The sequence below is a fragment of the Bos taurus genome, chromosome Y (assembly GCF_002263795.3).
Source record: "Bos taurus isolate L1 Dominette 01449 registration number 42190680 breed Hereford chromosome Y, ARS-UCD2.0, whole genome shotgun sequence".
NCBI lineage: Eukaryota > Metazoa > Chordata > Mammalia > Artiodactyla > Bovidae > Bos > Bos taurus.
In genome coordinates, this window is record NC_082638.1 from 13,635,158 (window position 1) to 13,660,301 (window position 25,144).

The 25,144-nt window shown below is 42.2% G+C and overlaps 1 pseudogene across 1 annotated transcript; it reads right to left on the reverse strand.

Moving 5' to 3' along the window:
* Window positions 1-8,864: 8,864 nt before the first annotated feature.
* LOC132344619 (ubiquitin-like modifier-activating enzyme 1) lies at window positions 8,865-24,924 on the reverse strand (annotated as a pseudogene). The gene is made up of 20 exons (XR_009493659.1): window positions 24,847-24,924; window positions 24,609-24,741; window positions 22,378-22,479; window positions 22,136-22,278; window positions 21,826-22,026; window positions 21,579-21,709; window positions 21,433-21,508; window positions 20,919-21,097; window positions 19,818-19,948; window positions 19,531-19,698; window positions 17,707-17,771; window positions 17,148-17,343; window positions 15,565-15,639; window positions 15,255-15,441; window positions 10,494-10,582; window positions 10,173-10,265; window positions 9,858-10,049; window positions 9,494-9,594; window positions 9,288-9,389; window positions 8,865-9,141 (listed from the first exon to the last, which is right to left on the reverse strand). The product of XR_009493659.1 is annotated as a ubiquitin-like modifier-activating enzyme 1 (transcript).
* Between the last annotated feature and the right edge of the window lie 220 nt (window positions 24,925-25,144).

Below are 25,144 nucleotides of genomic sequence, written 5' to 3' on the forward strand. Positions count from 1 at the left end.
GAGTCTAACTGCTAATTAAATATAGTGTGTGGTCCTGGATAAGACTTTGATTTGTGGGAACAGCTGTAGGAGGTGTTAGGAACATTTGAAATTGGAACACAATAGACCATCTTATTTAGTAATTTTGGCACTTTTTTTTTAATCATATTGTTTAAAATTTCCCTCAAGCCTAATTTTGCATTAAAAATAGTTTTTTCCTCTTGAGTCATTCTTTTCCAGTTAGTTATTTTGGGCCTGAATTGATGTAGATTTGTAATTCAATTCAGTTCAGTCACTCAGTCGTGTCCGAGTCTTTGCGACCCCATGAATTGCAGCACGCCAGGCCTCCCTGTCCATCACCATCTCCCGGAGTTCACTCAAACTCACGTCCATCGAGTTGGTGATGCCATCCAGCCATCTCATCCTATGTCATCCCCTTCTCCTCCTGCCCCCAATTCCTCCCAGCATCAGAATCTTTTCAAATGAGTGAACTGTTCGCAAGAGGTGGCCAAAGTACTGGAGTTTCAGCTTTAGCATCATTCCTTCCAAAGAACACTCAGCGCTGATCTCCTTCAGAATGGACTAGTTGGATCTCCTTGCAGTCCAAGGGACTCTCAAGAGTCTTCTCCAACACCACAGTTCAAAAGCATCAATTCTTCAGTGCTCAGCTTTCTTCACAGTCCAACTCTACATCTGTACACGACCACTGGAAAAGCCATAGCCTTGACTAGATGGACCTTTGTTGGCAAAGTAATGTCTCTGCTTTTGAATATGCTGTCTAGTTTGGTCATAATTTTTCTTCCAAGGAGTAACCGTCTTTTAATTTCATGGCTGCAATCACCATTTGCAGTGATTTTGGAGCCCAGAAAAATTAAGTCTGACACATTTCCACTGTTTCCCCATCTATTTCCCGTGAAGTGATGGGACCAGATGCCATGATCTTAGTTTTGTGAATGTTGAGCTTTAAGCCAACTTTTTCACTCTCACTTTCATCAAGAGGTTTTTTAGTTCCTCTTCACTTTGTGCCATAATATTTGTAACTAGATGGATGTATTTGTGTAGATTACTGCTAAGTCGCCTCAGTCGTGTCCGACTCTGTGTGACCCCATAGACGGCAGCTGGCCAGGCTTCCCTGCCCCTGGAATTCTCCAGGCAAGAACACTGGAGTGGGTTGCCATTTCTTTCTCCAATGCATGAAAGTGAAAAGTGAAAGTGAAGTCGCTCAGTCGTGTCCGACCCTCAGCAATCCCACGGACCGCAGCTTTGCAGGCTCCTCCGTCCATGGGATTTTCCAGGCAAGAGTACTGGAGTGGGGTGCCATTGCCTCCTCCAAAGGTGTAGATTACTTATTTTCATTTGTTTAAAATAACTAAAAATTCCCAGAGAGATTTGTGTATGAAAGTAATTTACCTGACAAAGAACTATGCTTTTGTAATTTTAAAACCCTTTAGTTGAAGTAAAACTATTGTATACTCTAATATACTAAATTAGAAAATTTGACCCAAATTGAACTGCCTAACTTTAGTTTATGCTTAATATACTGTAACTATCTAAACTAGACTGTCTCATAGGCATGTGCACACACACACATCATACACACATACCTGCACACACATAAGACACACACACACACACACACTCATCTGTACTTTTCCCCTAATTCTTAGCAGATACTTTTCACACACTGAGTGAATTGTATTTTTTGTATCCCATTAAATATGGCTTAACTTCAAACACTATTGTTTGTTTGCATTTTAAATATAATATACTGTGAGTTTTCTTTTATAGATTTGGATAAATACTTCAGATATTATATTGATTGGTCTTTGAGACTATCAGGTAACAATTACACTTAAATTTATAATGTTTGAATTTAGGAATCATTAATATCAGTATTTCAGTGATGCAATAAATTGCATTTGACCTGTTCTAGCCAGTTATGATTCTCATCCTTCTGGCATCATAATTTGTTATGATCCACTTACGTTTAAGATGATAGGATCCTGGCTGACTGATGGTATATGTTTTCTGTGGGAAGACTGGTTGTTTCTTTTCTGATTATAAATATAACATGAAATAAATATTCTCTCATACTTTTGGATAAATACTATAGCTCATCCTTCTGTCCTCCTTTGAAGTCCAGGTGTATTCAAGGCTCTGTGCTAGTTTTTCAGGGATTATGCTGCAGGCTGACATTTTCAGTGTTCTGTAATAAAACGAGAAGATATCTTTGTATTTTATCATATATATTTCACAGAGTTAGATTATTCATTTTCCTTCCATTTTTTTTCTTTAATTTTTGATGGCACTGCAGGATGTGGAATCTTAGATCCCCAGTCAGGGACTGAACCCAGAACACTGCTATGAAAGCCCTGAATCCTAATCACTGGACCACCAGAGAACTCCCTCCAGTTTTGCTTTTTAAATATTTTTGAAAAATGACCTTTGCTGAAATAAGAACAGTAGCATATGACAGTGATTTTCATTAGTATTCTCACTCATCAAAAGAAAACATTTAGTAAGTTTATATTGGGTTCTCAGTTATGATTTTTAAATTTAAAGGTCTCAGATCCAAATCTGAGAAACCACTGCTGTAGATGATGCAATTAAATAAGGCAAAACCTCTATCTCCAAAAAAGGGTTTTGTTTTGTTTTTTTTTTTTTGGGGGGGGGGGGTTGGCGCTTATAAGAGAAAGGTAAGACATAGACTAGGTCTGTTAAAGTGTAAGTTATAAATCTGAGATGAATACTTAGAGAACTACTTGAGAGTTGCCCACTATTATCTCAATGTTTGGAATATGACTGTGAGACAGAAACAGAAATCCTTTTGATTTTTTTTTTTCCTTTTGATTTCTGTGTCAAAAACATTGCCTGTGTTTCATTAAATTTTGAGTGAAATAATGGCTGTCTCTCTCTATTCTGTTATCAGGTCATGTTTTCTGTAAATGCCTAAGACTTTCTGATTTGTAAAAGTTTCACTCTTCTGTTTCCTTGTTGATTTTTTGGTGTGATTATTCTATTAGTGATTTAAAGAGACAGTTCGAAGTCAGCCACTCCACTTTTCATCCCCACTGGTTTCCTCTGAAAGAATCTGTATGTCTTGATTCTCTAGTGAAATATTCTTGATAATTAAAAAAAAAATTATACACACTGTTTCTTGTATTCTTTTTATTTATACTACCTGATGTAAAGTCTCTGTTAAGTTCAGGTTTTAGGCTTTCTGAGAGGAAAACAACAGAATGGGAAAGACTAGAGATCTCTTCAAGAAAATTAGAGATACAAAGGGAATATTTCATGCAAAGATGGACTCCATAAAGGACAGAAATGGTATGGACCTAACAAAAGCAAAAGATATTAAGAAGAGGTGGCAAGAATACACAGAACTGTACAAAAAAGATCTTCATGACCCAGATAATCACGATGATGTGATCACTGACCTAGAGCCAGACATCTGGAATGTGAAGTCAAGTGGGCCTTAGAAATCATCACTACGAACAAAGCTAGTGAAGGTGATGGAATTCTAGTTGAGCTATTCCAAATCCTGAAAGATGATGCTGTGAAAGTGATGCACTCAATATGCCAGCAAATTTGGAAAACTCAGCAGTGGCCACAGGACTGGAAAAAGTGAGTTTTTGTTCCAATCCCAAAGAAAGGCAATGCCAAAGAATATTCAAACTACCACCCAATTGCACTCATCTCACATGCTAGTAAAGTAATGCTCAAAATTCTCCAAACCAGGCTTCGGCAATATGTGAACCGTGAACTTCCTGATGTTCAAGCTGCTTTTAGAAAATGCAGAGGAACCAGAGATCAAATTGCCAACATCTGCTGGATCATGGAAAAAGAAAGAGAGTTGCAGAAAAACATCTATTTCTGCTTTATTGACAATACCAAAGCCTTTGACTGTGTGGATCACAATAAACTGTGGAAAATTCTGAAAGAGATGGGAATACCAGACCACCTGACCTGCCTCTTGAGAAATTTGTATGCAGGTCAGGAAGCAACAGTTAGAACTGGACATGGAACAACAGACTGGTTCCAAATAGGAAAAGGAGTATGTCAAGCTTGTATACTGTCACCCTGCTTATTTAACTTCTGTGCAGAGTACATCATGAAAAACGCTGGACTGGAAGAAGCACAAGCTGGAATCAAGATTGCTGGGAGAAACATCAATCACCTCAGATATGCAAATAACACCACCCTTATGGCAGAAAGTGAAAAGGAACTAAAAAGCCTCTTGATGAAAGTGAAACAGGAGAGTGAAAAAGTTGGCTTAAAGCTCAACATTCAGAAAACTAAGATCATGGCATCCAGTCCCACCACTTCATGGGAAATAGATGGTGAAACAGTGGAAACAGTGTCAGACTTTATTTTTGGGGGCTCCAAAATTACTGCAGATGACTGCAGCCATGAAAATAAAAGATGATTACTCCTTGAAGGAAAGTTATGACCAACCTAGATAGCATATTCAAAAGCAGAGACATTACTTTACCAACAAATGCCTGTCTAGTCAAGACTATAGTTTTTCCTGTGGTCATGCATGGATGTGAGAGTTGGACTATGAAGAAAGCTGAGCACCGAAGAATGGATGCTTTTGAACTGTGGTGTTGGAGAAGACTCTTGAGAGTCTCTTGGACTTCCAAGAGATCCAACCAGTCCATTCTGAAGGAGATCAGCCCTGGGATTTCTTTGGAACAACAATGCTAAGCTGAAACTCCAGTACTTTGGCCACCTCATGCGAAGAGTTGACTCATTGGAAAAGACTCTGATGCTGGGAGGGATTGGGGGCAGGAGGAGAAGGGGACAACGGAGGATGAGATGGCTGGAAGGCATCACGGACTCAATGGACGTGAGTTTCAGTGAATCCCGGAGTTTGTGATGGACAGGGAGGCCTGGAGTGCAGCAGTTCATGAGGTTGCAAAGAGTCAGACACGGCTGAGGGACTGAACTGAACTGAATGGAAAGGCACAGCAGAGTAGAGTCTGGTTAGGGCCACAGCTGTAAGTTCGCAGCCACCACTTGGGATGTCTCTTGCAGGCCTGATCTGAGGAGGAACAGCACTCGAGGCCTCTAGGTCAGGAATGACCAGAGACAATACACCAGAGCAGCCTCGGCCATTGTTATTGTAAATGTGGATGATACTGGGAAATAGCTGAGCCATGGAAGTCATGCACACATACAAACACACACACACAGATAGCACCCCTTGCTTTCTGACACGTTTTTTAACAAGGACTGCAATTCCTGACCATTTAAGCAGTGACGTGCTGCTACCCAGCTCATAGGTCAGGGGAGGACAGTAGCAGTCAGAAACAGCCCCTGCTTGGGGAATGCAGATCACCTCAGATGCACAACATCATAAGCCACCCAGAGCCATGAGCCTGTCTGAAGGTACAGCAGGGCCTGAGGCCATCCAGTGGTGGCCGTCCAAGGGGGAGTGTCCAGCATCCTTGCAGATGTCTGTTCCAGTGTCCTTCTTCCATTCCAGACTAGGACTGATGCTCCTGGCTTTTCTTGGCCCGGCATGTGTCCTGAATGGCTCCTTGACCTAAAGCAGATTATGAACCATCCTCTAGCATCCATCATGATCAGCGACAAAGATGAAGACTTTCTTAGCTACATGATCAAAAAGAAGGTCAATGAGGGAGACTGCAATTGGGTGGGTAGGGGACTGAGTCTCACCACCACCACAGATGCTGTGCTGGAAGTGGCTTAAGGCTGCCTTGGGAAAATACAGAAGAGCTGGGGGAGGAGGTGGCCAGAGAGCCCCATGAGCAAGACTTGGTTCCTAATGACACCATCTCCAACATTGCAGGACATGGGCATCTTCAGCTTCTCTTACACCTGTATCCCCTATTTGTGTTTCTGTCCCCATGCCGAGCATGTGTATACACGTGTGAGCTTGTGTCGCCTGTGTTTATGTGTGTCTGTGTGTGTGTCTGGCCCAGGGCAGATGCAGAGATGAAAGCAACAGGAAAGGATGTGCTGAGAACCAGAAGAGGAGGCAAGAGGCGTCCCCAGTCTGAGGGTGGTTGGTCGACATATTCCACAGTGACCCTGTCCAAGATGGGAATGAGCAAAGGATGGCCAGTGATAACTCTGGACCATGACTCCAGAAATCAGCAATTAGACCAAACACAAAACACGCTCACCATTTCTACAGTGTTGTTGTGTGTGTTTGGACCGGTAAGAGGGGGTACATTGTCTGAGGATTCACACAGAGCAAATCAGGTGGCGTGAGGTTTTGAAACCACTGCCTGTGTACCCCATAGTCTGTGGGGACATGGGCCAGCCAGTTGAAATAGTGGATGTGGCTATGGCACACCTGGGATGGTGAGGAGGCCAAGGTCTTGAAGTGAAGGGCAGAGACCCAAAGGACAAAGTGGCACAGAGAGTCTGCTGCACTGGAGACTTGTTCCACACATGTCATTAGGAGACCTGGGAAGGTCCTGGGCCGGTGCTGCCCAGGATCAGCCCGTCAGCCAGCATGATCTCTTCCTGAGGGTGGCACACACTGGCATGATGTGACACAAAATGTGAGACACGCTAAGGTAGGCTGTCCGTGCAAAACCCCAGGCATTCTAGGACAGGTTGTGAGCATGGCAAGCCTCCAGGCACTTCCCGCCTACCTGGTAGTGCAGAAAGCTGATGAAAGCCTCTGGGTTGTGTGTATGTTTTTGCCTCTCTTCCGGAGTGTGCTTCTTAGGGAGCTAACAGAGAGGAAGCAAGAATGTGGGCTGTTTGCATGCAGAGACCTTGGTTCTTGAGAGACATGGTATGGAGCCAGTGCCCCTGGGGGTCAGTTCAGAAATGGCTGGTATTCATTTCATGGACTTGGTAACAGTGGTCCTTCTGAAGATGCCCCATTCATTGCTCACCTTGATAGTCCTGATGTGAATTCTTTGCTTTCTCTGGAGTCTCGTCCTTGGCAGTGTGTATGACTCTTGAGTGATTCACGAGCTGATTGACATGAAGGCTAAGAAGTGGGGACGTATTTCTGTTCAGTGCATAGCCCCTTTCTACATGTATACATTTCAAGTTACAAAAAAAATGAAGCATTAAGTAAATCAGTAGTAGTAGCCTCAGTTCAAGTGCTAAACAGCCACATGAGGTTTCAGGGCTACAGTACTGAGCAACAGAACTATTTGTGCAGACAGATTTACAATGCTGGGCTAGAAAATATGGACATATGAGAGTGGAGGAAAGAGAAGAATACAGTTTCTAGACAACCTTCAAAGACCAGGATGATGGAAACAGTGGATAAATGTTAGCGTCTTCAGTGATGTAGAGCAAGTATGATGTAAAAGTGCCTATCCTGTGGAAACTTCTCCATTTAAACTCAACAGCTAGCACTGCCACTCAGGAAGATACCGGTGGTAAAGAAAATCTGCTCCTTATGCCCAAGGCTTTGCTGGGAACAAAAAGAACATATGGGAGAACCGAGGTCACCCAGCAGATTAATAGTATGGCCACAAAGAGTCAAGGACATACACGGTATCTGGCTTGCAGCTGGCCCAGACACCATCTTAGATTTTGACAGGCCTGTCTGGTTCATGGACTGGCTGAGCTGTTCCCAATACCCAGCTGTGAGTGGAGAATAAGGCATATTTCCAAGTGATGTATAAGAACAAGGGTTTTACATATCTGGGTGACATACAGAGGGTATGAGTAGCTACCTTTAACCACCCAAGTTGGTACCAGAGGCTAAGGAAGAGATATGGTGGCAGCCGAAAACACTCGATTCTTCAGCTATCTGGACAGTATGCCTAGTGTGCTCAACAATGCTTGTGTAGCCACTGTTGGTACCCTTACAGTTCATCTAGGAGATAAAACCCTTTAAGACTTCCCAGTCTGCTGATACTCAAGGGAAAAACAGGGAGACCCAGAGATGAGGGAAACAGGGTCCAACACAAAAGGACTTTTCTTCTCTAGTCAGTACATTCCTCATGAGTGTACATTTTAAGTCCATGAAACCTCAGGTAAGTAGAACTTAAGATCAGGCTCCTGCACAGCAAAAATGCATGGTTGTAAACCATCTGAGTGCAAGTAAGCTAGCAGAGGACCAAGATCTAGGACTCAGAGAAGCTAAAGTAAATTCTCAATGAAAAAAAAAAAAAAAGTATCATGTGCAGTACTGCTTTCAACACTTAGAGGTATTAATTAAATCTTTTTATTCTTCCAAACAACTCTTCATCCGATCATTCAAGAGATGAAACAAACAATATTCACACAGGCAAGATTCAGAATTCAGACCCATAATCCAGACCCAGAGTCTACCACCTTGCAAACTGTCATTGCAAGATACTTGCAGGAAGGGAAGATAGTAGATCTTGAATCAGATTTAACACACATGGTAATGCTAGAAGGCAATGGCAACCCATTCCAGTACTCTTGCATAGCAAATCCCAAGGACGGAGGAGCCTGGTTGGCTGCATTCCATGGGGTCGCTAGGAGTTGGACACAACTGGGCAACTTCACTTCCACTTTTCACTTTCATGCATTGGAGAAGGAAACGGCAACCCACTCCAGTGTTCTTGCCTGGAGAATCCCAGGGATGGGGGAGCCTGGTGAGCTGCCCTCTCTGGGGTCGCACAGAGTCGGACATGACTGAAGTGCCTTGGCAGCAGCAGCAGCAGCAGCAAGGCTAGATATGTATGCTCTACATCTAACCTACAAATGTCTTTATTTCTCTGTAAGCAGAGGACAGGAGGAAAATGATGCAAGACAAGCATCTGGCAGAACTGGATTTAATCTGATCTGATAACCCTGGATTTGAGAGAAATTCCATGCTGGTGCAGTGTGGAACCTTTTGCATTAATATGCGAACCTGCTTCTTCCAAAGACAATTGGGTTCAGGCCTTTGCCCAAGGAAGGATATGACACACTGGGATTAATGCCTCTTTATTAAGAATTCCAATGCTGAACACAGAAAGCAGCAACAAGAAATTACGTCCAAAAGGATGTAATGCTCAGCTTTTGCCAGAAAGTTGAGATGACTGGAAACATGGAAGAGGAACATAAAGGAATTAGCAAATGCTGTATCATACATAGGGAACCTCCACATCTTCACCATCCTCATCATTGTAGGACAGCTCAGGCACCAATGCTTGCATGTGGTGTCCCAGCTTTTGCTTTGATACTTGACTCACAATTTCTGTCATCCTAGTATGAGGAATAACAGGGTCAGGCAAGTAGAAAAAGAGGAAAGGATATAAAGGGGCATATAAGTAAACGTGAGTTGCACAGATAGCTGATGCTTCCTAGCCGAGACAGGACCTCTTTCTCCCTGCCCAGTGAGTCCAACTCACGGTTGATCCATCCGTTCCTTCAGCTTGCTGGGTGGCATTAAAAAGGAGTAGAGCATGGATATACCGTGGGATAGCATGATGATCTCCAATTTGTGCTCTGTCGGAAGACATTAGAAAGGAGGGGCCACAGTGTCTCTAGGATGGACTATACCAGGGACCTGGGCAAGCACTACCCTAGGTGTAGTAAGTGAAGAAAGGGCCTTACCTTAAAGTGGTCAGGGAACTGCTTGAGGGTCATCTCTTTACCATTAGGCTGCAGTCCCTGGACCTCAAAGTGATCCCAAAGTGTACACTCTTGGCTATAAAACTGTAGGATAAAGCACAGTAGATTAAATCAGGGGATAAGCCCCTGTTAGACTCTCTCCTTTAAATCACAAATATGACAGTTTCATTTCCACAGTGCACAGGTTCAAACAATGAACACAGGGTGCACAAAATTAAACTTCCAGAATGATGAAAAGCAGAGCCAGTTATCCAAGGTAAGATACATATACTGTCTACTCATATACATACACAGTATCACTCACTGATGTGTACTACCAAATGTTTCCACAAAAAGCAAGACTTTACCTGGTGGTGGGGTGGGGCAAGGGGCCCAGAGAAGCAGAAAAAGGGCAGGGCCAAGTTGATGAAGCTATTCTTATAGGACTCAAGCTGTTGGTGTCCCTGTACCACTTTGTACAGCTCCAGACATACAAGGCCAACTATAGCTGCTGTGGTTGTAGCAATGGCTGGGATGATCTTCCCTTCAATCAGCTTGCTCTAGGACACAGAATGTGATGAGCAGAGGTGGTTGTTAAGAGAGGTTGAGGGCCCACTGAAAAGGTCCTATGTGGCAGATTCAAATTTGCAAGGGGTTCAAGGTTAGATGCAAATTTTTGTTACCTTATGCCGGTCTGCAGGGGGAATGTTATACTTCTCTGCCCGGAGGTTGGATGCAGCCACAATGAAATCCATGTGAAAGTTGGTCTCATCATCCTATTGTTGAGTGGAGACAGAGGAAGAATAGAGGAAGCAGATTAGGAACCAGAGGTTTTTAGATAGTATGGACTGACATCTATTCTCCTCCATTACCTGCCAGTCCAGCCAAAGATGTCCCAGAATGCAAAATAACTAGGCCATATGGTAAGCGTGTAAACCCCACAAAAGCTAAAGATGGCTCAGCCCATCCTCCTATCCTGCTGAGGGTACCCCCCTCCTAAGCACCTTCTCAAAGTTGATTGGGTACATCTTGAACCCAGAAAGGCTCTGTGGGTTGGGCAGCATAGCTATGAGCTCCTGCATGTGGGTATCATCTGCAGAAAGGAGGTACTACATGCCAGTCCTCAGATACACATTAGATTCCAGACCAGGGTCTGAAGTGAGAGCAGGAGTCCATAGTATGGCAGAGAAATTCACACAGATAAAGGATTTAAAATGGAGAGACATCATGGGAAAGAGTCAAATGAAGCACGAAAGGTAAGGCAGAAACACCCCAAAGAAAAAACAAGTAGAACGGTGTGTGGGACTTGAAAAGGAGTATATCTAGAGACACTGAGGGAAAAGACTGAGGCACTAAGAAAGGTTTAGTCAGTTATACTATTTGTAATAAAGATGGAAACAACCCACCTTGCTCAGGGATGGATGAATGGATACAAAAACATGGTCGATCCATTCAGGGAAACATTCAGTTCAGTTCAGTTCAGTCGCTCAGTCGTGTATGACTCTTTGCAACTCCATGAATCGCAGCACACCCAGCCTCCCTGTCCATCACAAACTCCCGGAGTTCACCCAGACTCACGTCCATCGAGTCAGTGATGCCATCCAGCCATCTCATCCTCTGTCATCCCCTTCTCCTCCTGCCCTCAATCCCTCCCAGCATCAGAGTCTTTTCCAATGAGTCAACTCTTCGCATGAGGTGGCCAAAGTACTGGAGTTTCAGCTTTAACATCATTCCTTCCAAAGAAATCCCAGGGCTGATCTCCTTCAAAATGGACTGGTTGGATCTCCTTGCAGTCAAAGGGACTCTCAAGAGTCTTCTCCAACACCACATTTCAAAGGCATCAATTCTTTGGCACTCAGCCTTCTTCAAACTCCAACTCTCACATCCATACATGACCACATGAAAAAGCATAGCCTTGACTAGACTAACCTTTGTTGGCAAAGTAATGTCTGTGCTTTTGAATATGCTACCTAGGTTGGTCATAACTTTCCTTCCAAGGAGTAAGCGTCTTTTAATTTCATGGCTGCAGTCACCACCTGCAGTGATTTTTGGATCCCAAAAAGATAAAGTCTGACACTGTTTCCACTGTTTCACCATCTATTTCCCAAGAAGTGATGGGAACGGATGCCATGATCTTAGTTTTCTGAATGTTGAGCTTTAAGCCAACTTTTTCACTCTCCACTTTCACTTTCATCAAGAGGCTTTTTAGTTCCTTTTCACTTTCTGCCATAAAGGTGGTGTCATCTGCATATCTGAGGTTATTGATATTTCTCCCAGCAATCTTGATTCCAGCTTGTATTTCTTCCAGTCCAGCGTTTCTCATGATGTACTCTGCATAGAAGTTAAATAAGCAGGGTGACAATATACAGCCTTGACATACTCCTTTTCCTATCTGGAACCAGTCTGTTGTTCCATGTCCAGTTCTAACTGTTGCTTCCTGACCTGCATACAAATTTCTCAAGAGGCAGGTCAGGTGGTCTGGTATTCCCATCTCTTTCAGAATTTTCCACAGTTTATTGTGATCCACACAGTCAAAGGCTTTGGTATTGTCAATAAAGCAGAAATAGATGTTTTTCTGCAACTCTTTTTCTTTTCCCATGATCCAGCGGATGTTGGCAATTTGATCTCTGGTTCCTCTGCGTTTTCTAAAACCAGTTTGCACATCAGGAAGTTCACGGTTCACACACTGCTGAAGCCTGGCTGGGAGAATTTTGAGCATTACTTTACTAGCATGTGAGATGAGTGCAATTGTGTGGTAGTTTGAGCATTCTTTGGCATTGTCTTTCTCTGGGATTGGAATGAAAACTGACGTTTTCCAGTCCTGTGGCCACTGCTGAGTTTTCCAAATTTGCTGGCATATTGAGTGCATCACTTTCACAGCATCATCTTTCAGGATTTGGAATAGCTCAACTGGAATTCCATCACCTCCACTAGCTTTGTTCGGAGTGATGCTTTCTAAGACCCACTTGACTTCACATTCCAGGATGTCTGGCTCTAGGTCAGTGATTACATCATCGTGATTATCTGGGTCATGAAGCTCTTTTTTGTACAGTTCTTCTGTGTATTCTTGCTATCTCTTCTTAATATATTCTGCTTCTATTAGGTCCATACCATTTCTGTCTCTTATTGAGCCCATCTTTGCATGAAATGTTCCCTTGGTATCTCTAATTTTCTTGAAGAGATCTCTAGTCTTTCCCATTCTGTTGTTTTCCTCTATTTCTTTGCATTGATCGCTGAAGGTTTTCTTATCTCTTCTTGCTATTCTTTGGAACTCTGCATTCAGATGCTTATATCTTTCCTTTTCTCCTTTGCTTTTCGCTTCTCTTCTTTTCACAGATATTTGTAAGGCCTCCCCAGACAGCCATTATGCTTTTTTGCATTTCTTTTCCATGGGTATGGTCTTGATCCTTGTCTCCTGTACAATGTCACGAACTTCATTCCATAGTTCATCAGGCACTCTATCTATCAGATCTAGGCCCTTAAATCTATTTCTCACTTCCACTGTATAATCATAAGGGATATGATTTAGGTCATACCTGAATGGTCTAGTGGTTTTCCCTACTTTCTTCAATTTAAGTCTGAATTTGGCAATAAGGAGTTCATTATCTGAGCTACAGTCAGCTCCTGGTCAAGCCTATGCCCCAACCAGTAACGCTGAAGAAGCTGAAGTTGAACGGTTCTATGAAGACTTACAAGACCTTTTAGAACTAACACCCAAAAAGGATGTCCTTTTCATTATAGGGGACTGGAATGCAAAAGTAGGAAGTCAAGAAACACCTGGAGTAACAGGTAAATTTGGCCTTGGAATACAGAATGAAGCAGGGAAAAGACTAATAAGAGTTTTGCCGAAAAAAATGCACTGGTCATAACAAACACCCTCTTCCAACAACACAAGAGAAGACTCTATATACATGGACATCAACAGATGGTCAACACTGAACTCAGACTGATTATATTCTTTGCAGCCAAAGATAGAGAAGCTCTATACAGTCAGCTCTACACAGTGAAACATTAAGCCTCCTTAAAAAGGAACATTTGAAATCCTTGCTGTTTAATAGCATAAATGGACTCAGAACTACATGCTTAGCCAGAGACAGAAAGACAGTTATTGCATAAGGTACCTAAAAGTCAAAATCATAGAGATGGAATATACATTATTGTCTGCCAGAGGTATAGGGGAAGGGGACTGGGGTGCTACTGTTGGATGGGTTTAGGGTTTAAGATTTGCAATTTAGGTTCTAGAAATTTCCTGTACAATGTAACTGTATTTAGTCAAGGCTATGGTTTTTCCAGTAGTCATATATGGATGGGAGAGCTGGGCTGGGAAGAAAGCTGAGTGCCGAAGAATTCATGCTTTTGAGCTGTGGTGTTGGAGAAGATGCTTGAGAGTCCCTTGGACTACAGGGAGATCCAACCAGTCCATTCTAAAGGAGATCAGTCCTGGGTGACCTTTGGAAGGAATGATGCTAAAGATGAAACGCCAGTACTTTGGCCACTTCATGTGAAGAATTGACTTATTGGAAAAGACTCTGATGCTGGGAGGGATTGGGGGCAGGAGGAAAAGGGGACGACGGAGGATGAGATGGCTGGATGGCATCACTGACTCGATGGACGTGAGTCTGAGTGAACCCCAGCGTTGGTGATGGACAGGGAGGCCTGGCATGCTGCAACTCATGGAGTCGCAAAGAGTAGGACACGGCTGAGCGACTGAACTGAACTGAAATATATTTTTTAGAAAATGATTTAAGATGGAAAATCTCTTGTGTTTTTTACCAAAATCTTAAACAAACAAACACAGGATGTCAATGAAAACATAAATATAAGGCATCTTAAAGCAGACAGACAGAGACAAGAGGAGATAAGGAGTAAGACACTAGTGCAAACAAGAGACCAGGGCATAACAGATACAGACGGAATATATTGCGGGGAAAAGCACTAAGAGAAAGAAGAGAGCAGTGAAATGAGGTAAACAGGACCTATCTGAGAATGAAGGAGGTGAAAACCAGTGCAGATTAAACAAATGTACAGGAAAGAAGATAGTAGAAAGTACCTGAAGGGGAGACATCTCTCTGAAAGGGAGATGCCTAAAGAGAAATATATACAAAGAGGCATCTGAGAGAGTGGCTATTTCAGACAAAAAATGCAAGAGATATAAGAGGAGAGGACAGATATTCAAAGGAAGAAGTTGAGGGATACATTCAAAGAAGATAAAATGTAGACAGGGATTTATAGAACATGAGAAGGGTAAGGGTGACCTGGAATTTTGAGTTAAGGGACAGTTACACATGGAGCAATGAGGCATATCTTGAGAGAGAGATGAGGAAAGATATACGCACAGATTAATAACAGGTTAATGATACATATTAAAGAGAAGTAAGGATGTAGATGAGGAGATCTGTCAAGAGGAACCAGAGAAGAAATCAGACAGAGAGACTACTGGTAGAAATCATATCCATTTCTACCCTCAGAAGAACACAAGAAGTATAGGAAATAGCATAAAAAAAAAGAAGAAGAAAAGAAAAAACACACAAAGAAAAGACAACCTGGTCTTCCTGAGAGAAGGAGAAGAAAGAAGCAGTACGAGAGAAAATTTGTCTCAGTCAAATGCTACTGGAAACTGAAGAAGCAAGGAAAAATGGCAGTGGGTAAATCTCTGACAGGAGATCTCAGAGCAGAGCCAGGGGCAAAACACGAGTGCACAAGAGGCTTGCATGGACATGGGCTACAGTAGTGTGGTGGCTGCAGCCCAACGAAAATGCTCTCACCAATGGAGGAACTGGTTTGCAGCTCCTCATTAGAAACTTGGATCCTGATGCCAGACTTTGGGGTGAACTCAGGGACCTGCATAGACTGAATGAGTATGGTGACAGCACTCCAGTCCTGAGAGCCCATCAACCCATAGGTCTGGGCAAAGAGGTTGGCAGCAGCTATCACGTAGTCCAGATGCAGGGGCTAAGAGAAGGCAAGGTAAGGAGGGGTAAGAACATCAGTACTCCCCTACAGAGGCTCGGCCTCCTTACCACCTGTTTAGTGACTTTCTACCCAACTGCAGGAGACCCAGGAGAGTAGACTTACACTGTTGACATCAAAGATGAGTGGGTGTGGGCAGCATTTGGGGCAAGACCAGAAAGGGGCTCCTGAACCTGTAATCTAGAAAACAGAAAGATTTAGGGGAGCAGAACCTGCCACAAGAAGTCTCTCTGATAACCACAACTCCTCACTTTCAGTCCTGGAGGGCCCAATTCACTATATTTTGACACTTGCTTTCTGCCAGATACAGAGATACTGATGAAACTTTTACGGACTGCCAGCCACTGTGTTCTTGTTGTTCAAATGCTAAGTCATGTCCAACTCTTTGAGACCCTGTGGACTACAGCACACCAGGCTCCTCTGTCCATGGGAATCTCCAGACAAGAATATTGGTGTGAGGAGCCATTCCCTTCTCCGGGGGATCATCCTGACCCAGGGATCGAACCCAGGTCTCCTGCACTTCAGGCAGATTCTTTACCACTGAGCCAGCAGGGAAGCCCTCCAGGCACTGTGCTAACAAATTAACTTACTAACTTAATAAAGAGAAATTAACCTTCACAAAACTCTCATGAAATTAGGTCACCATTATGACCTAATTCCATGATGACTATGCTGAGGTGAAGAGAGGAACTGCATAACTAGTTCCAAGAGGACACAGCTAGATTCGATGCCATCAACTCTGAATTTTTTCTTCTACACTTTGTACAGTCCTGACTGGGAATCTAGAATGACATATCCTATGTCTAAAGGAAATTGATACCAAGCATCTCAGGGCTAGAGGAAACAGTAACTGGGGATTAGAGGAGAACAGTGGCAGTCTTTGACCTCAAAACTCATTGGTTTATTTGTTTTAAGAGCTCTCAAAGCCTTGCTGAGCTTGCCACAACTGGATTAACTGTAATGAATCATGTCAAAAGCATGGCAGAAGCCCACAATAGTGGCTTACACAATTACAACAATACACAATTACACAATTACAACAAATAGTGGCTTACACTTACACAATAGTGGCAATACACAATAGTGTAAAGCAACTACCCTCCATTTAAAAATACTAACGCATATATATAGAATTTAGAAAGACGGTAACAATAACCCTGTGTACGAGACAGCAAAAGAGACACTGATGTATAGATCAGTCTTATGGACTCTGTGGGAGAGGGAGAGGGTGGGGAGATTTGGGAGAATGACATTGAAACATGTATAATATCATGTATGAAATGAGTTGCCAGTCCAGGTTCGATGCATGATACTGGATGCTTAGGGCTGGTGCACTGGGACGACCTAGAGGGAGGGTGTGGGGAGGGAGGAGGGAGGAGGGTTCAGGATGGGGAACACAGGTATACCTGTGGTGGATTCATTTCGATATTTGGCAAAACTAATACAATTATGTAAAGTTTACAAATAAAATAAAATTTAAAAAAAACACATAAGATAGGGTATATGACAGTAAAATTTTTGGCAAAACTAATACAATTATGTAAAGTTTAAAAATAAAATAAAATTTAAAAAAAAAACAAAAAAAATAAACAAAATAAAAATAAATAAAAAGTAAATTAAACAAGGCTAGGGCAGACTGTTCCCAGTAGACCTATTCTGACAAATGGTCCCTGTAACAGTGTTACTACCTGGTTAGGAGGAAAGTTATGCAGCAGCTGTCTGATGTTGTTGGAGTACTGGGTATGCCAGTGGTAGTATGCCCAGGTCACACAGTCAGCTCATGATTGTGGCCGCTGCAGCACTAAGCTGCACTGCACAGTCTCCAGCACCTCCAGAGGTTGGGTGCCTACCAGGCACAGCGTTCGTTCCACAAACTTGGGGTCTCTATCAAGAATCAGACGGGAAACCAATGCAGAATTACAAAGTGATCTTAGCAGTAAGCTTATGTCTGTGGAGAGTCAGTCCTGTCTTCCAAAAGTATAAGGCCCGAGCAACCATTAATTTATTCAGAAAGTAGACCAGGGAATTCCCTGGGTACCACTAACTGTGCTTCTACCACAGGGAGTATGGTTTCCATCCCTGACTATGGAACTAAGTGTCCATACACCACTGGTGTGATTCTTGGTGTGTCCCCCAAACCCCTAAAAAAAAAAAAGTACAGTAGGTCCTAACTGTTAAATGGTTACAGAGTACTTTGACTGACAGGCCAGAGGCAGGGTGAGCAGGCATTTGCACCAAAGTACTCACGTAAGATACTGGTTGACATTTTCTGCTGGCTTCTTGAAAAGACCTTCAAACTCATCCTGAGCCCACTGAAGACAGAGCAGAAAACATTACGTGAGATACAGGAAACAAGTTTCCTGCAGGCATTAGAGAGACCATCAGGAAAATACAGAAACAGGGAAGAGCATGTCTGCTATGGGAAAACAGAGGAATGACGCCCTACCAATGGGACTCCTCAAACTTTTGAACCCCCCACCATTCCAAATAAAAATCAATCTCTTGGGCAGAGATTACTGCCAAGCCTAAGTTTGTGGAAAACTTCTTCTGAGGTTGTACATGCTAGCCTAGGTATGTCATGCCTCAATTACAGAAAAAAGTTCACATGAAGAATAAAGCAGGAACGATCCTGCCACAGTGATTTTCTGCGGACTGGGCAGAAGATAATAGCACTTTGCCCCTTGAGAACTAAAGAGATAAATAAATACAGTCCCAGGCAAAGTGATGTGAAGCATCCTGTTGGTGGAGATCCAGATTCAAATGCCAGCTCTGCCACACTTTTGTGACCTTCAGGCACATCTTGTCTTTTCTATCCTCATTTCAAAACTCTACATCACTAATATCTATACCTCAAGAGGTTAATATCAAAGAACCACCACACAGGTATGTATTTTAAACTTATTGTGAATGTCACAAGGACATACCAAATGTAAATGCTTCACAAAAGTCCTGTCAGATTGACAAGTTTCATTTCCATTTTACAGATAAGGGGATCTGAAGCATGAAGAGCTTAAGTCCAAGTGTCAAACAGGTATTTGTTTCAAAAGCCCTTTTACTGGCCTCTCTGTATGTTAGTCGAAAGAAACAGAGTAATGGAACCATAATCTTGCAAAGGTTTTACATATTCAGAGAAACAGACAGACACACACACACACACCAACACATCTTACTACCTCTCCCTCTGTCTCTGACTATAAACATATACATACACACACAAACATGGAAGGCATGGACAGGCAGAGAGACACATGCATACTGAATCCCTAAGTATAAACTCATCCTGAAAGGAAAAGTGACAGATACAACTGTTTCTTCTCATTTTCTTTTTACTATTCCCATACTTCCTAAACATACTCAAAACTGCATTAAGAAATATTTTCATAAAATGATGGTTATTTGGGGACCGAAAAGGACACAGGAATTAGGAGTAGGCTCTGAGTGCCAGTTAACAGAAGGCTTTTACGTTGTCAATCTAGATGAAAGATATGTGCTTCTATACATAAATATATATACGCATTATATAAAAAGAATTATTCTGACAAGCTGCTAAATATATTTTGGACATAAATCAGAAAGCTATACTCAAAACTATGTACTCAGTGTTAGAGAGGCCTTTAAATATATATATGCATTATATAAACAGAATTATTCTGACAAGCTGCTAAATGTTTTTTGGACAAAAATCAGAAAGCTATATTCAAAACTATGTACTCAGTGTTAGAAAGGCCTTTAAATAACAAGCAGAGCTGATATTAAGAAGATGATTTTGTTTAGCAAGAGAACAATATCCTGTATATTAAGAAAAACATCTTCACTTGTTAGATATACATTTCTTATGTAAAATAGTTTACATAGTATACATAATACTTCCCTGTATGTTTGCAAACTAAAATTCACAAGTTAAGAAAAAGCATTCCAAAAAGTTTAGGGTACTAGGTGTAAGTGAATGAAGGAGATTTGAAGGCAGGGCACATTTTATATACACTGAGGTGCGCATCACTGGAATCAAAAGAGCTTGGCACTGTCCAGATGCCTACTGTTCCACCTCTTTCTACCCCCACAGCTGATCACCTGCAAAGTGTGCTCGATGGCTTTTGGGAAGTGCTTCAGCGTGCAGATAGGGATGGGCTTCTCAGGAGGGTCCTGGCTGGAGCTGTATGCCTCTGCCCTTGGTTCCCAGTGTGCCTGACTTCAGAAGTGGCTTATGGTGGTAAACACAGTGGCAGTCCATGTACCTGCCTGTGGAAAAGAGTCAGCAGATGAAGGGGAGGTAACCATCAGTACATGAGATGGTGACACTGCCTCCTGAAAACACATACATCGCTCTGGCCATCTTCTCACCCATCCAGAACACTTACGGGTGTCCACACTGTCCAGGGCATTGGCTACACCATCCAGGTTTTGGAAGAAGTCATCATCATACACATGCTCTGTCTCAGGGCCCACACAGTTCTGATGGCTTATAACCTGGATGTGTGGATTTATTTGGCTCTGTTAGACCTCTAAACAGAGAATGGTTAAATAATATTAGCCTGTTTAAGACTAGGATAATTCCATTATATAGTAAAATCATGGAGAAAAACTGTACTATTAGACAGGGATCGAGTGTATTTATGGTTTTGCAAATTTCTCTTAAGCTATTTTAGAAGACAGATGACTTTTCACAACTACTGCAATATATATTTTGTTTAAAAGAACATAAGGGATATTCAGCCTTACCAAAAAAATGTTTCAGGAACAGTTTTAGGTGATATTAAAAAAAATACATAACACTTGACAAGTGACTACAAATGTAGTTGCAAGGTGAAATGTGGAATCCATATCAACATCCACTGTTTTTCAACACATTTTGAATGGATCTTTCCTTAATGTACAATTAAGGAAATTGTACCATCATACATTGATCTAGTCATTTGGAAAACACCGTGTCCTTTTCAGACAGCTTTCAAAAGTAGAGAGGAAGATTCCCCATTCCACTGGTGAAATGAGAATAAAAAGAAAATAACATCCTCGTAAGTCTTGACACATCTGTGGACCTGAGGAAAGAGTGCTGTCTACTTCCATTGAATTTTGAGAATCTCTCCATCTTTTAGCATTGCATCAGAAAAAACCAGAAATTCTCTATTTTCTTAATTTCTCAACTATCAAAGTACTGCCTAGTACCTGCATGATAAAAGTAAAGGGAGACACTAAGCAAGCAAAAAATAACCCTGACTTTTATATAAGCCTTTCACCTATAGCCCAGTTTCTGTAACCTCATGTAAGCAGTAACTAAAAATCAGAGGAAAAAAAGAGTAGGGAGAGATGTAAAATGCCAAATGCAAGATGTAAGTACTCAGTGAATATCTGCTGAAAGACTGAACTGTAGAGAAAAATTGAGGAACTGAAGGAAATGGGGAAACAAAAAAGACCTAAGTCAGTATGACAGATAAGAAGAAAAAGGAGAAAAATGCAACAACTTAACCCTGTCCATCTCATTCACTGTGATATCCCAAGGACGGAACAGAAACTGTCAGTTCAAATTTGACTTCTCAATGATGTCCATGTCTGTAACTGTGATTGACCCACCATCCTCACAGCCTAGCACAATCATGGAAAAGTTCTTGAGCAGTTCACAGCCAATGGCCCCTGCACCCACCTGAGAGGCAGTCAAGAAGAGAGAGAGGTAATGTTTAGGGGCACTCGGGTAACAATGCCACCCCTCAGTCCTTATTCCTCCTGGAGGCTGTAAGAGAGTGTTGGGCCAGAGAATCTAGTATTGAAGTTAAGTCCCAGGAGCATAAAAATGCATGGTCATCAGGAAAGAGGCAGAAGACCAGGAACAAAGGACCTGGTATGAAAAAAATAAAATGGTACACAGAAGGGATTAAGGTACAGTCAAACACCCTCCCTTCCAAGGCAACAGGATACTTCAGAAGAGGTGGCCCAAACTAGAATAAATAAAAGTAGCTTTTGCCCAATAGGAGTTCTCACCAAGAAGTATATCTGCTTGCTCAGCTTCTCTTGCAGGCTGGAGCCAAATACAGCCACCTGCCCATCATTAACGGTTCTGGCATTGCATCATGTGAAGGGAGGAGACGATTAGAGTAAAGGTACGTCAGAGAGGACCAAAGAAATACCTTCTCTGTGGGCCCCTATCACATACTGGAAGGCATTTGTCCTCTGTAAGAGCCTCTTGGTCCTCAGGGAGACACTCAAGGGCATCAAAGTACAACCACTGCATAATAGGCATAAGCTTTCCAGAGCAGGCCTAAAGAGGAGGTAAGAAAGGGGAAGTGATCCTTGGTTAATCAGAGCCTGACAGCAAGTAGGACAGTCAGAAAGACACCTTGTCCACTCCACCACTGTCCTTCCACCCAAACTTACTTTCATAACCTCCTGAGCAGCCAGGCCCCTAGTGAAGGCATTCATGGGTACTAGATCCCCAGCAGCCATGTAAGCCAGCTTTTGGATGAGCTCTTCATCCAAACTGTCTTGCTGCACTGCTGGCAGGGCTTGAGCCTTCACAGCCTCTGCTAGGGTCACCAGTTCCACTGCATCCTTCTGGTGCGACACAAGACACAAAGACTCAGTCAGGCCACTGTAGGGAGAGGGAGAGGTAGAAAAAGTAAAGGGAAGAAGACAAAATGGTGGAGCTTTGGTGCAAGGACCCAGGCTGGCTCACTAACCCACCTACCTAGTGGGGCAGCAGGGGCCGGCCATGCTGAGCACAGAACTGGTGCAAGGCCTGGAAACCAATGTGTAGCTGAGCAGAGCGAGAATACTTGGCAAAATCTGTTATCACAAAGTCTGGCTCTGCCAGTGAGTTGAGCAAGATTTCTGGTGGAGAACAGAGACCAGCACATCAGAACTAGAAAAGCAAAACAAAACCAAAGAAGAAATACCTGGACCCCCTACAGTACACCCTCCTGCACATACTCACAAAACTTATCTTCTTAGTTATTTTGACCTGACTGACGATGCTGCCACAGATATAATCAAAGAAATTTGAGGTATCACAGATACTTAAGGTATAGGGACCTGTAGGATAAAAACCATGAAGACTTATGTGTTAATTCACACCCTCCCAGGATCAACAGTACTATCAAAACTAGAAAGGAAGAACCTCCCTCTCTCCCTCTCCACCACCCAGCTCTACCCTGGGATTAGCAGATGCAAACTATTATACACAGGATGCATAAACAACAAGGTCCTGCTATATAATAGCACAAGGAACAATTTCCAATACCCCATGATAAACTATAATGGAAAAGAATACATAACATGATGTATATGAATGTATATATATATATATATGTATATAGAATGTATATATATAGGTATATAGAAATCACTTTACTAGAAACTAACACAAGATTCTAAGCCAACTGCACTTCAATTAAAAATAATTTCATTAGAAACAAACAAACAAAAAAAACCCCACAATGCTGATTTCCTCAAAGACATAGGTTCTCTATGTCTAATATGTCACACTCCAGAGCATAAAGAAGCAATCTCTGAAAGGATCCAACATCCACGAGTTAAGCTCAAAACTTATGAAAGGAACAAAACATGAAGCTCGAAAACTCTAAAATCCACAATTATCTTGCATGCATCAAATATTTCCAGATCATGTATATCTGGCTTTAATTTTCATCAAATCTTTAAACTTTGAAACGTTATTTCTTTAAAAAACTTTTTTGGCTCACATCTTTGTTGGGATTTATTAGATTCCACGTATTTCACATGAAGCAGCCATGTGTCTTTTTTATATCTTCCAAATCATTCTTTACCATATTCAGGATTACTGAGAACTGATGCTGATGCATAAAATATATTCATGACTTGACAGATGGTACTAGTTGTAAAGAACTTGCCAGCCAATGCAGGAGACATTAAAAGAGACCCGGGTTTGATCCCTGGGTGGGAAGATCCCCTGGGGGAAGAAATGGTATTCCACTCCAGTGTTCTTGCCTGCAGAATCCCATGGACAGAGGAGCCTGGCAGACTATGATCTGTAGGGTTGCAAAGACTTGGACACGACTTCGGTGACTTAGCATGCATGTATGTGTGCAATGACTTTATAAACTTGCTATGTTTAACAAATTAACACATGAGAAAAAAAGTAGGAGATTTAACAAAGGAGAAGAAATTATCCACAATACAACAAAGAGCAGGGAGAAAACCCCAAAAGTAAAGTGGCTTAAAATACATGTAATTGGAGATCTGCAAAGAGATGATGGACTGGGGAGTGGGCTGAGAAAGTAGGATTGAGCCCAAATGAAGTGGGGGTGGGGGTGGGAGCAGGAATACTCCCAATTTGATAAAGCTATGATCTCAGAGGTAAAATAAATTTGAAAGGAAGCACCAAGAAAACTACACGACACTCTATCATAATCACAAAATATACTAAGGTATATAATCATCAATCTATTTCTTAAGGTCAGTGATAGAAAATATAAGAACATTAAATACAAAGGAACAAGGCTAAGAACAGGAGACTTCTTGGGGAAAACAGGCAAGAAAGAACAGTACTACATCTTTAAGCAATGATATCTAGAATGCTACATGCTGCAAAAATGTTTTCTCAAAATCAGGCATTTTGAAAGAAAAACAATTTCAAACACTAGAAAGCAACAAGAGTCACCACTCAAGTTCAACATATGATAGAGTTTGGGTGGAAGCAAAATGGTACTGGACGCACATCTAAATGTAGAGAACATGAATCTGTGAAACCCAAACAAATAATTTTAACCTAAGGATTATAAAATAAAAAAGCTCTTCTAGCTTTCTAATGCTTGAAGAAGTTTATGACACACATGAAATTGTAAATCCTTTGTTGTGTGTGTGCACTAATGAAGTATTACTTGGAAAAGCAAATGCAGAATTTACTTTTACACAGTCTAAAAGTTAAAGAAAAAATAAAAGAAAGGTGCAGCCAATGAGCCAAATGGAATCAAATGCTAGTAGTATTAATCTTTCTGCTTCTAGCTTCAGTTCACAGATCTCAACTAAGGCTACATGGATGCATGTTTTATAAATCCCAGGTGAGGGATTCCAGAGTTATCTCCTCCTGGCCTGTGGTGCAATTCCGTACACATACATATGACCACAGGGACAATTCTCCCTTTGCTCTAGGTACTCATTTCTTGACCCCCAGCTTAGCATACCCAGGACTTTGATCCCTAGTAGACAGATGCCATTGAGTTCATTCATGCCCTCAACTTCTGTAAAGGAGACAAAGTCACCACTCTCAAATCCATGTTGGGATTCATCCAGGCAAGTGACCACACCGGGGTTGCCCTGGTTGGAAGAGAAGTAAAGATAGTCTCGTGTAGAATCCAGGTACCAGGAGCACAGACAAGGACTAAGGCTACAAACATGGCTGCCTGGGGCCAGACTCCATACCTTGGTAACCACAGACACCATAACAGTGAGAGGCTGTTCCCCATTGGAATCAGTGAGGATCATTTTCTCTCCAAAGTCACAGAACAACTGCCTATAAAAGGAGAAAACACAACTGAGACCAGGAACTTGGGTAGTCAGGCACCATGCTGGTAATAAGACAGTGCTTACGAACTATGGGCAGAGGTGGACATGCAGACTTGTATTCATGGTTTTCCTAAGAGAATCATTCGGACAGAGAGCCAGGGGTGTTGGGCCTGGGCTAAGAAGGATTTAGGGATAAAGGGAGAAGCTGGCACTC